The sequence below is a fragment of the Giraffa tippelskirchi genome, chromosome 8, assembly GCF_054371585.1.
Source record: "Giraffa tippelskirchi isolate mGirTip1 chromosome 8, T2T-mGirTip1v1.2.pri, whole genome shotgun sequence".
Classification (NCBI taxonomy): domain Eukaryota; kingdom Metazoa; phylum Chordata; class Mammalia; order Artiodactyla; family Giraffidae; genus Giraffa; species Giraffa tippelskirchi.
In genome coordinates this window covers 28677048-28690462 of record NC_137282.1, presented here as the reverse complement: position 1 = coordinate 28690462, position 13415 = coordinate 28677048, and the positions used below count along the sequence as shown (strand labels likewise).

Sequence of the window (13415 nt, the reverse complement as noted above, 5' to 3'; positions counted from 1 at the left end):
GTCAGGTTCCTAGAGACAGAGAGTAGGTGGAATCAGGTTACCAGGGGCTGGGGGAGGGGACTGAGGAGTTAAGCTGTAAAGGCACAAGAGTTTCACTTAGAGATGATAAAGTTGTTCCGGATGACGGGGATGGTTGCACAGTAATGTGAAGCTACTTAATGCCACACTTTAAAAAATGATTAAAATAGTCATTTTTATGTTATGTATATTTTACCACAATTAAAAAAGAGAAAAGAATTAGCTCATGTTGCACTGTGCCAGTCTGGACCAGTTCTTGTTATCGTCTCTCTCTTGGGTGGGAGGTGACACGGAGACCAGGTCCCCAGGCAGACCCCAGGTCTCCCGTGAGTATGCCTGGACTGAAAGGCATGCAATATTTTCCAAGAATAACAAATTTTTCCTGTTCAGGCTAGCACCTGTTTACACATGCAGAGAGCTTTTTAGTTTATACTCTAGTGAGCTATCAAAACCTGCATGATTTAAGTTTAGCGGTGCAAACTTAAATTCAAAGAAATTTTAGCCTTCCCTCTGGCTATACTCTCCTTCCCTTTTGGATTATTGGTTCTCTGGCTTTCAGCCCTGGGGAGCATTTTAATGGAAAGGTTTGGGAAGGTTGATTCAGCGTCAGCTTTGGCTGAAACTGCTTGTTCTGGAGAAGTCCCAGGTTGAAATCCTCCTGGCTGGACAACCCACCTAGAAACCTGGGAAATACACACTGGTGAACAGCTTCATATTCTCCCTTTATGCACTTTGATTACAGAGACTCTAAAGGGAGTTTACACAAGAGGAAGGACAAAGAACCACTTTTCATGCTGCAATGAAATCTCACAAGGAGAATTTGCCAGTGTGGTTTACAAGCCCTCCCCTGGAAAGGTGTACTCAACACACTCCCTTCTGGCTGGGGAATGCCAAACCCCTCATCAGCCCTCAGTAGGCCACAGTGGGGCTCTGGAGTTCAACACACTCACCAAAGGAAAAGAGAATTCCAAGATGTTGCTATGACTTACCCTACAGTGGTCATGACAGGTTATCTCAGGCTAGGATTCTCTTCAGCAAGAAAAACTGAGTGCTGATCAAACCTGGACCTAAGTTGATAGATTATGTTTACTACTACTACTAGTATGATTGTCTGCTATCCCAACTTTCTGAGAAATTTTGTAAGGAAATTAGCTATTTTTCTGCTTGGCTGCCCAGCATCTAAGCATTTGCATTTCAGAAACCCTCCAACCCTTTATTGAGGCAAAAGTTTGCCTTACAGCACAAAGGAAGAAAATGCCAGAGACTCACTTCCCCAGACTGCCTAGAAGGTCAGTCAATGACCTAGTCTCTGCCCATCAGAGGGTCCCAGCCTCAGCTTTCCACTAGAAGCTAGTGAGGTGAACAAACAGGCACGAGGCAGCATCCGTACCGATGGTGCACAAGCTCTAGAAGCACCCTCCAGCCAGCGTTCCTACCAGTGGCCATCACAGGTTCCAGGTGTGATTTCAGCAGGTGTCCCTGGCTGTTCAGTCTTCAAGCATAATTCTCCAGCCTGCCTGCTGATTCTATCAACCACTCAGTACCCTTTTTCAGAAAGTCCCTTACAGCTAAAAATAAACCAGAGTCACTTTCTGTGGCTTAAAGCTAAAATTCCCAAATGAAGTATTCTTTTTGCCTTATACATAATGTTGTATAAAAGAGAATCTTTGCTTAATTTTAGATTAAACCTTCATTTTGCCACAAAACATGAAACATCAGTTCAGTTCAGTTGCTCAGTCATGTCTGACTCTTTGCGACCCCATGAACTGCAGCACGCCAGGCCTCTCTGCCCATCGCCAACTCCCAGAGTCTACCCAAACCCATGCCCATCGAGTCGGTGATGCCATCCAACCATCTCATCCTCTGTTGTCCCCTTCTCCTCCTGCCCCTAATCCTACCCAGCATTAGGGTCTTTTCCAATGAGTCAACTCTTCGCATGAGGTGGCCAAAGTATTGGAGTTTCAGCTTCAACATCAGTCCTTCCAATGAACACCCAGGATTGATCTCCTTTAGGATGGATTGATTGGAACTCCTTGCAGTCCAAGGGACTCTCAAGAGTCTTCTCCAACACCACAGTTCAAAAGCATCAATTCTGCGGCACTCAGCTTTCTTTACCGTCCAACTCTCACATCCATACATGACCACTGGAAGAACCATAGCCTTGACTAGACGGACTTTTGTTGGAAAAATAATGTCTCTGCTTTTAAATATGCTATCTAGGTTGGCCATAACCTTCCTTCCAAGGAGTAAGCGTCTTTTAATTTCATGGCTGCAATCACCATCAGCAGTGATTCTGGAGCCCAAAAAAATAAAGTCTGACACTGTTTCCACTGTTTCCCCATCTATTTCCCATGAAGTGATGGGACCAGATGCCATGATCTTAGTTTTCTGAACGTTGAGCTTTAAGCCAACTTTTTCACTCTCCTCTTTCACTTTCATCAAGAGGTTCTTTAGTTCTTCTTCACTTTCTGCCATAAGGGTGGTGTCATCTGCATATCTGAGGTTATTGATATTTCTCCCGGCAATATTGATTCCAGCTTGTGTTTCTTCCAGCCTAGCATTTCTCATGATGTACTCTGCATATAAGTTAAATAAGCAGGGTGACAATATACAGCCTTGACATACTCCTTTTCCTATTTGGAACCAGTCTGTTGTTCCATGTCCAGTTCTAACTGTTGCTTCCTGACCTGCATATAGGTTTTTCAAAGTAGGGTGCTTTTAAAATGATACTCAATTCTCTAAAAACATCAGTAGTAAGAAAAGATCCTGATGCTGGGAAAGATTGCGTGCAGGAGGAAAAGGGGGTGACAGAGGATGAGATAGTTGAACAGCTTCATCGACTCAATGGACATGAGTTTGCAAACTCAGGGAGTAGTGAAGGACAAGGAAGCCTGGCATGCTGCAGTCCATGGGGTCACAAAGAGTCTGACACAACTGAGTGACTGAACACAAATAAGCCTATATTTCCTAAAGCACAGATTGTGAAGGAGGAGAGGAGAGGCAGATGAATGGACATTATAAAGATACAAAGTATTTCCCAGTATGTCTGAGGAATCAATGTACCTACAAAAGATATCTGAAACTCAGAAAATGCCAGAGAGCAGGAAGCTCCCAGGCCAGGGCATGCAGGACCCAGAGGGAGGATCAGGAGGAATAAGCTCCTGGTTCTCCCTCTTTCTCGCTCATCCGTCCTCTCTCAGCATTCCTAGGACAATACCTATCAGTATAAACAGAGCAGTGGGGCCCTTGCAGTGACCTGTGGGAACAGGTAGAGAGTGAGGCATAGCACTCGCCTTCAAAACTTTCGGCCCTGTGCAGCCACTATGGAAAACAGTATGGATCTTCCTCAGAGAGCTAAAAATAAAATTACCATATGATCCAGCAATCCCATTCCTGGGTATATATCCGAACAAAACTGTAATTCAAAAAACACATGGACCCCTAAGTTCACAGTAGCACAATTCATGATACTCGAGACATGGAAACAACCTAAATGTCCATCGACGGATGGATAAAGCATATGTGGTACATATATATAATGGAATACTCCTCAGCCATAAAAAAGAATGATGCCATTCTTTTGGAAACCACCCAAATGCACGACAACAAACTCTGGTACATCCAAATGGTGGGATGCTACTCCACAACACAAAGGAGCAAACCACTGATGGACACAAAATTGGGGATACATGTCAGAAACACTCTGCTAAGTGGAAGTAGCCAGACAGAAAAGAATGGATGCAACTGGAGATTATCATACTCAGGGAAGTAAGTCAGAAAGAGAAAGGCAAAAATCATATGATATCACTTATATGTGCAATCTAAAAGATGGCACAAATGAACCTATCTACAAAACAGAAACAGGCTCACAGGCACAGAGAACAGACTTGTGGTTGCCAAGAGTGTAGGGCAGTGTAGGGCTGGTAAATGAAAGCTATTACGTTTAGAATGGATGAACAGCAAAGTCCTACTGGATAGCACAGGGAACTATATCCAACCTCCTGGGATAAACCATAATGGAAAAAAATATAGAAAAGAATGTATATATGTGTATAATTGAGTCATGCAGCTGTACAGCAGAAATTAACACAACATTGTAAATCAACCGTATTTCAATTAAACAAAACAAAACGATGGGCCTAAACAGGGCTGTTCCCAGCTGTGAGCTAGTGGTGCCTGTGATTGGCTCATGTCTGTGGTCCCGTGGGGCTTCAGTTTCAGAAAGAGAAGAAGAAATACCATATATTAAGGCATATATGTGGAATCTAGAAAAGTGCTACAAATCTATTAGCAGGGCAGGAATAGAGATGCAGAGGCAGAGAATGGACATGGGGACACAGTGGGTTAAGCAGAGGGTGGGACAAATTGGGAGATCAGGGTTGACATATATACACTACCATGGGTAAAACAGACAGCTAGCAGGAACCTGCTGTAGAGCCCAGGGAGCTCATCTCGGTGCTCTGTAATGACCTACAGGGATGGGATGGGGGGCTGGGGAATAGGAGGGGGGCTTAAGAGGGAAGGAATATATGTACACATATAGCTGATTCACTTCATTGTACTGCAGAAACACACAACATTGTGAAGCAATTATACTCCAATAAAAAAGTAAATAAAATGAGGGGAGGGGTATGAATTAAATCAGTGATTCCAGATTCCAGCGCAAGAACTGGCTCTGGACTGGGAAGAAGTTTTCATTTTTCACATGTTTATGTAGAAATGAGAGAACACCCCCAAAAATATAATGAGTTTTTTCATAAAACTAATTTGTTTCTATCAAAAGTTATCTTTGGTTTAATATATAATGTAATTATAATATGTAAAGTGAAGAAAAGTGAAAGTGCTAGTCACTGAGTTGTATCCGCCTCTGTGACCCCATAGACTGTGGCCTGCTGTCCATGGGATTCTTCAGGCAAGAATACTGGAGTGGGTAGCCATGCCCTTCTCCAGGGGATCTTCCCGACTCAGGGAATTAACCCAGGTCTCCTACATTGCAGGCAGATTCTTTACCATCTGAACCACTAGGAAAGTACCAATTATAATATGTAATCTAATTATAATATATAATGGAACATGAGGATGATAGTGAATAATAGGTGTTTTTAATTACTTTGAGTAAATTGAAAGTTGGCAACTCTGTATTGGTCTTCCAAATCCTTTTTAGGAATTTCAGTCTATGAAATCCAAAATCTGTACACTGTCGGGTTCACTAAAATCTAGGCTCCCTTCTCCTCTAAATTTCTTCATGTTTATGCTTTTGACTCAATGAAGTACATGAGAGTCAGATTTTAATTTAATAATAAGCTGAGCATAATACTTACTCAATGATATATTCTTATGACATTGGTTGAACTTAATTGATACCCCTGTCTCTGTCCCTATTATTTGCTATAAATGGATTTCAGCAAAGACTGTTTGCCTTCCTTCAATCTGTGGTAAACAATTAACTTTGACTTCAGCTAGCTACCTGCATTCTTTCAGAAAGCCTTGAGAGAAAGACAGTATTCTGACTTTTTACCTAGTTAGCTGTCAGCATTTGCACTATTACTAGTCCTGCCCACTGCTTCCCAGGCCTGACTCACTGCCAGAGCTGGGCTCATGCTTAGCACATGTCACCTGGATCCATTTCAGAAATAGTTGAGGGGTGACTTCAACTGGCAGGGCCCTAAGCAGATGAGTTTGTGCTCTGAGAACAGTTGTCTATTTCAGAGTCTCAGTTTGTGAGTTGCTTATACTATTTATTTTCATTCATCCCAGGACTTTCTGGGGATAGAGAAATGATAGGAATCTTAATTTATGCTGAAATTTAAATACCACTACACTTACAAGGAAAGTAAAAGTGTTCGTCGCTCAGTTGTGTCTGACTCTTTGTGACGTCATGGACTGTGGTCCACCAGGTTCCTCTGTCCATGGGATTCTCTAGGCAAGAATACTGGAGTGGGTAGCCATTCCCTTCTCCAGGGGATCTTCTGACCCAGGGATTAAACCCAGGTCTCCTGCATTATAGGCACATTTTTTACTCTCCAAGCCACCGGGGACACTTACAATACGAAGCTTTACTAATTGAAAAATATCTCTATTGTTTAGTTTCTTGTTTTTGCCTGAGTATCTCAGTTTCCACTCAAGGTATAAGAAGATCCAAACCCTTCCTGAGTCCTACTCTAAGCTAGGTTCTTCCTTTTCATGAAATTGTGTCCGTTTTACCCTGAGGGTTTATCTCAATCTATAAAGGGATGTGTACAGTCAGCCCCCATACCTGAAGGTTCTGCATCTGTGAACTCAACCTCCTTGGGTGTGGATGACCAACTGTACCACCCTGTTTTACAAAAGGGACTTGAGAATCTGTGGATTTTGGTACCGAGGGTGTCCTAGAATCAAGTCCATGCAGATACCAAGGGATGGCTGTACATAAGTTTATTTGTGTTGTAATTTGAAAAATAGTCATGATTGGCTCTCGATAAAAAATACCAAAAGAGCCAGGACCAGATGCAATTTTATTTACCATTGTACATCCAGCGCTCTATGTCCAGTGAACAGAGAGCATTCTGTAAATGTTCATTGACTGAATAAGCAAGATGAAGTGCCAGGGGACACATCTCTGCCTGAGAGCAAGTTGTCGAAAAACGTTCATTCTCAACAACCAACTTTCTGCCACTCTACAGCTTCAAATTTAATGACTTAAAGTGTATAGTAAAACCAAGTCAAGGTGCCAATACTGTTTCAGTTCAGTTCAGTCGCTCAGTCATGTCTGACTCTTTGCTACCCCATGGACTGCAGCACGCCAGGCTTCCCTGTCCATCACCACCTCCCAGAATTTACCCAAACTCATGTCCATCGGGTCGATGATGCCCTCCAACCATCTCATCCTCTGTCGTCCCCTTCTCCTCCTGCCCTCAATCTTTCCCAGCATCAGGGTCTTTTCAAATGAGTCAGCTCTTCACATCAGGTGGCCAAAGTATTGGAGCTTCAGCTTCAGCATCAGTCCTTCCAATGAACACCCAGGACTGATCTCCTTGAAGTCCAAGGGACTCTCAAGAGTCTTCTCCAACACCACAGTTCAAAAGCATCAATTCTTTGGCACTCAGCCTTCTTTATGGCCCAACTCTTGCATCCATACATGACTACTAACTGTTTGGAACCTGATTATTGGGGAAAAATCAACTGACAATATTGGCTATGTTCCCTGTGTTGCACAATATATCCCTAATAGTTTGTACCTCTTATTCTCTTACCCCTATTTTGCCCCTCCTCCTTCCCTCTCTCCACTGGTAACCATAGTTTATTCTTTATGTCTATTAAGTCTGCTTCTTTTTTGTTATCTTAAGTAGTATTGTATTTTTAAAATTCCACATGTAAGTGACATCATACAGTAGCTGTCTTTCTCTGTCTGGTTGGTTTCACTTAGCGTAATGTGTAGGCTTGGGACTTCCCTGGTGGCCCAGTGGCTAAAGACTCAGCCTTCCTCCCACTGCAGGGGCCCAGGTGTGATTCCCTGTTCAGGGAAGTAGATACAACACGCCACATCCGAATGCCACCACTGAGAACCAGAGCAGCAAAATAATTAAATAAATAATAAATAAAAGTTAAGAAATAATGAGCAGGCTCCTCTTAGAACCACAGTCTGGAGGAAGAGGGGTCTACCTTGTCCTGCAGGCAAAGAGCAGTCCTGCCCCAGGGACAGGGAGAGTCTGGGGGCAGGGGGAAGGTCCTTCCAGGTCACTGAGGAGAAAGTGCCAAAGTAAGCCCTGGCACTGGCTTGGTCCTGGCAGGAACAGCTAGATACGTGCGAACTGCAAGAGATGAATTTCTAGCGCAAAGACGCTTGGCCTCCAGGTCATGAGGGCCTCATGGCTGGTCATGCCTCAGCTGAGAATTAGCCTTCCCTTCAGGTGCTGGCGTGAGGGCCCCATTGCAGTGTCCAAAGTGGAGAAGGCACCCCGGGCACACCTTGTCAAGGGTACCTTCTCCTTAGCTGCCTCAGGACAGGATGGAGCCAGACCCACCCTCCCAGGCTTGAGACTCTGAAGGCACGAGGGGTCACCCCGGTTACCTAACATCATTATGGGATTTGGGGAAATTCTTCTTGTCCCTGTGGACACTATCCAAGTGGAGTGCTCCCACCCAAGTCTTTCCCCGCTAGCGACGGGGTTCAGCCCAGAAGGTAAACCACTAGAGATTTGTTGTTTGTTTGTTTTGAGGTTGTGGCTGGCATGGGTGTCTCTTCCAGACTTAGGACCCTCTTTTGGAAGCAATGGTTAAGTGTATGAGCATAAGCTTAAGAAAACAAAAGAGATATTAGTCTTAGAAATCCAATTATAGACATCACTGTTGCTTATGTGGCGATCTGGTGCCCTTCTAGAGGGCACTGTGGCTGGTAAGAGAACAAGGTCAGCAGGTCACCCAGGATCTGGAGGGCTGTCTAGATGCTCCAGCATCTTCCCCAGCTTGTATGTGGAATATGAACTGAGTCTTCTGGACCCCTGGGATTACTAGGCAACTGAGGGGCAGGGAGAACCAACCGCTGTCAGCAAGGTCTCCTTTAACTAGAAAAATAAAAGGGGAGTCTGTGATTACATCCCTTGTAGGTCATAAACACCCCAAGTAGCTTATTTTTTTCTAAAACATCTACAATGAACATGTTTTATAAATAGGAAACAAAATGTAATATAAAATTGGTCTTGAAAAGGATAAAGATAGTTGTTACTACTGGCAAAAAAAAAAAAAGAGTCAAATTTGTAATTATTTCAAGGTATATTTTTCATAATAGCAAAAAAAAAAAACCCTGTAAACAATCCAAATGTCTAACCTTTGGGGTACTGTCATACATTCATCTGAAAGAATATAGAGCCATTAAAACAATAAATATATGATTATGTCAACACAGGGAAAATGCACAGGAATAAAAACAACAAAGACACACACAGTCATTGATTGCTGCCATGGAAAGTCATGTTTAGACAGTGATAAGAATGAAAAATAATAGAGGTCGATCCTTTTAACAGAAAGGATCCTTTGTGTTGAGGGGAGATATGAGGTGTAAGTCTCCATAGAAAGCTTTTTTTTACTGTTTTGTTTTTAATAGCAAATCGAGTTGATATGGCCTCTGTTAGGGACCGTGAAGTCACATTTTCCCTGGGGTTCAACACTTCAGGGCTGCCTCAGGCAAAGGAGGAACACAGAAGTAAATTTAGGCTCCAGCCCTAGTTTTGCCCTACCTAGGGTTCCTCTCTTTCTATCTCTGTCTTTATCTCTCTATCTCTTTCTCTGTCTCTTTCCAAAGACCAAGTTCATTAAGTCCATTCACTCAGGTCTTGCCTTCTGCTCCTTGACTGGCAGCCAATGTGGATGAATTAACCTCTGCTCACATATAATCATTTGGGATACACCGGAACGTTATCCTTCTTAGAAAATATTTTTCTTTCTATACAAAATTATTTTTGACTCTCCCTCTCTTTCAATTTAAGAAGTAACAGGTACCTATTTTAACAAATATATAAAGTGTACAGATTGTATTGGGCAACACGGTGTTGTATTTGGGGGCCTGCCACATTCACAGCCATTCCCAGGAGTTCCTTACCCATGGCTGGCCATGCTGTGTGCCCTGTGGCTCTAACCCCCGACCCCCAAGATCAGCTACAGCTGGCTGGACCAGGGTAGATACCTGACTCAAGGGCAGCCAAACCATGGGCTGGCCAGGGTCTATAGGGTGGACTCCTCCAGAAACCTTACCCCGGTTTCACTGTGACTCACTGAGCCGATCAAGTCCTCTCTTGGGAGTAAATGTGAGGCATACAGGAGTGGAAAATGGGTACATAGGAGGAGCATTAGTCTAAGGACATGCAGAGAGAAGGAAGGAAGCAAAGGGTGGAGGAAGCAGGACTCGTGCACGAACAAGAGGCACAGAGGAGAATAAAGGGAAACAGAGTTTAGCTGGTGGCAGGAGGAGGCAGAAAGACACCAAGGCAACATTAGACTCCTAGCTTCATGAAGGAAGGGACCACGTTTGCATTGTGCCTGGAGAGAAACAGGGCCTGGCACACGGAAGTCATCCAATGGGAGTCTGGATTGGCTGACAGGCAGGATGAGACACACAGACAGGGAGGGGAGGAAGGAGGCCTGAAGACAGCAAGCCGGCACCTCTGCAGAGCTCTGGGTGGGCGACTGCCCCCATCTTCCCCATGAGGTCCCCATTCCAGTCTCCCATGCTGATTAGATTCCTGTTTTCCTCGTTGCCCCACAGTTCCTTACAGTAAATCTCATTCTTCCCAATCTTAAAATCTCAGAGAGTCCAATAGAGAAATGTAAAACAAAGAACAAAACAAAAATCCTCCATGAGCCACAGATAATCATCCTGGAAACAGACTTCGTGTTCCATTATTTTTATACTAAACAAGTGAAATAGTCCCATGCCACCAACTATCCTTTGAAAACACGGTTTCAGTGGCTGCACTTGGTCCCTTCACTCTAAGGAGTTTTGGATGTTAGAGGTTAGACGCTGAGGTTACTTCTGAAAGCGTGCTGCATGAATAATGCCCACTGTCCATGCAAAGACTTGTACACGAATGCTCGCGGTAGCTCTATTCCTAGTGTCTGCCGAACATCGGAAACCACCCAAATGCACGACAACAAACTCTGGTACATCCAAATGGTGGGATGCTACTCCACAACACAAAGGAACAAACCACCGATGGACACAAAATTGGGGATACATGTCAGAAACACTCTGCTAAGTGGAAGTAGCCAGACAGAAACGGCTACACACAGGTGTGATTCCACGTAGTCAACCTTGATGGAAAGATAAAACTATAGGATGAAAAGCCCATCAGTGGTTGCCAGGGCCTGGGGCTGGCAGTAGGGAACTGATGATGACAAAGGGCAGCCTGAGTGAACTTCTTGGAAAGATGGAAAAATATTTGATGGCGCTAGTGTTTACACCACTATGTACATTGACATAGTTCATCTAGCTATACGCCTAGTAAGAGTAAAATTTATGGTATGTAAATAATACCCCCAATAAATATGACCCCTCTCCCCTAAAAGTAATAGTGTCATGCAGTAAGTTCCTTCTATGGGTCTCCTTTTGAATATCTATGAGTATATCCTTTGGACAAATTTCCAGAAGCAGAATCACTGGATCAAAGTGTATGCACAGTTTAAGCACAGTTAATTAAAAACTAAATTTAAATAGCCACCTGAGGATAGCAGCTACCATGTTGGCCAGCACAACTCTAGAACACAACTGACCCCCGACTACAGGAGCAGTGGTGGCCAGCGTCCATCAGCCTGGCCACAGGGCCGAGGCCTGATTACTCTCTGCCTCATACTCCAGGGGAAGGACCCAGGGTCCCGTTTTCTCCTGGGACTGGAGTGCCTGGCTCTGTCCCCTCCCTTGATTCCCCCCACCTTGCTCCTGGGGGCCTGCCCTGCTCGCCACAGCCCTCTGGGGACTGGGCAGCTTGGATGCCAGGCCTTCAGGTACCATTGTCTATTCACTCACATCTGCCTCCAGCCCCCTTAGGCTGGCTGTCTTCCTACCTGTCTGGACTTCTGCATCATTTACTGCTAGGACTTGCCTCTCTAGAAGCCTGGCTCACGCATGGCTATCATTGGAACGGGAAACTTCATTATCTTTTATAGTGATCTCTCTTTTATGTTTTATTCCAAGCGTCAACCCTTATTTTTGAAAACTGACCCTGTCCTTGGAATCGTCTCCTAAATCCTGATGCCACCCACACCCAGGTGTGTCAGAGGGCTGTGTGGAGAGAGGGGAAAATGCGGGAAGATGACCAGCGGTGCACACAATGCTCTCCTTCAACCCCACCAGAGGCAGGCTCTGCTAAAAGGGAAACATGGACAGACGTACACGGATGATCTGGTTTAAAAGACGTCCCTTAGCCATATCAGTGGGACGTTCCCCCCGCAGGCACCTCCCTGCCCAGCTCCCAGCTGCCTCCCCACGGTGGGCACCATCAGCTCCCAGGCCCTGGGCACAAGATCAGAATCCCCAAGAGAGAGGGAGGGAGAGGCCCCCGTTCCGCCCAGCCACGGGCAGCATCCATCTCAGGGCTTCAGCTGTGATGGAGGGCATGGGTCTCCCCTGGACAATAATGCTGGAAAAAGCCCAGCCTCCTCTGAGAAGACCTGCTCTTCCCACGTGCTGCCACCCTACCTCACAGTCAATCTGGGACTAAGGCTTCTGAGCCCAGCGGTCACCTCCCATCCCTAGGGGTACACACGTGGGGCTGGCGTGCAAGTGGAACACACGCGGGGTGGCCCTTGGCTCACACTGCCTCTCCCGCCCCGCCCCCTGGACCACAGCCTCCCTGGCTGGCTCTTCCATCGTCAGCTGAGCCAGCTGAGCAGGACGGCTCTCATTCCTCTGAGTCAGGACGTCTGTTATCTGACGGGCAGAAGCACATCTCAGGCAGGACAGGGCAAGGGGCCCTTGTCCTCCATGAGCAGTCTTCAAAAGTGACAAGAACTCATCAACAGTTGCAGAGATAACATGTTCCACTGCTGACATGGCCAGTACAGTGAACGGATGCTGGAGAGGGAGCAGAGTGTGCCCTGGAGCAGGGGGTCAGGACGTACACAGTGCTGGGGCGGGTCCTTGTGTACACGCTCATTTCCCAGCACCCAGCACAGTCCCTGCCCTCAGCTGTGCCCCTCCAGTTGTGCACAGGCGAGTGAATTCCTAATAATGGGGGATAAAAGAGGGTGATAGTCTGGAAACCTAATGCTATATTAAAGTGAAGTCACTAAGTCGTGTCCGACTCTTTGTGACCCCATGGACTGTAACCTATCAGGCTCCTCCAACCATGAGATTTTCCAGGCAAGAATACTGGAGTGGGTTGCCATTTCCTTCTCTAGGGGATCTTCCCGACTCAGGGATCAAACCTGGGTCTCCTGCATTGCAGGCAGATGCTTTACCGTCTGAGCCACCAGGGAAGCTATGCTGTATTAAAGTGGTTTCTAAATTGGGGCCACAAAAGTGTTTGGTGAGTCTGTCATCTGCTACTGTCCCATCCCTTAGCAACTCAGCAATCAGTGTCAGACCTCTGAAGGGAAAATGATTAGTGAAATGTGACCGACTATACATGGGATATTTTATATGTGTACTCTTCTGACTTCCATTGCCGTGGAAAGATGTTTAATATTCAGACTGTACTTCTTTTACCAGCAAAATGTGGCATCTTCAGTTTAGCTACATCATAAGCAACACAGCGTGACTGGAGTACAGGGAACTCTGGACGAGTTCATCTTCCAGGCACAGGATCCATCACGTTCCTCAGGCACAGATCGTAGTCAGGGGATTGAGGGCCAGAAGGGATTAGGAGACAGAGATCTTCTATAAGCTTGAAGGCAAAAAAGGATTGTTGATGTTGAACGTTTCTGGG

At 45.3% G+C, this 13415-nt stretch overlaps 1 protein-coding gene across 4 annotated transcripts in view; it reads right to left on the bottom strand.

Annotated features, from left to right (window-relative positions):
• Nucleotides 1-13415, bottom strand: part of ACSL1 (acyl-CoA synthetase long chain family member 1) — a 275902-nt gene that overhangs the window by 149297 nt on the left and 113190 nt on the right. The gene's annotated exons all lie outside the window — the stretch shown is intronic.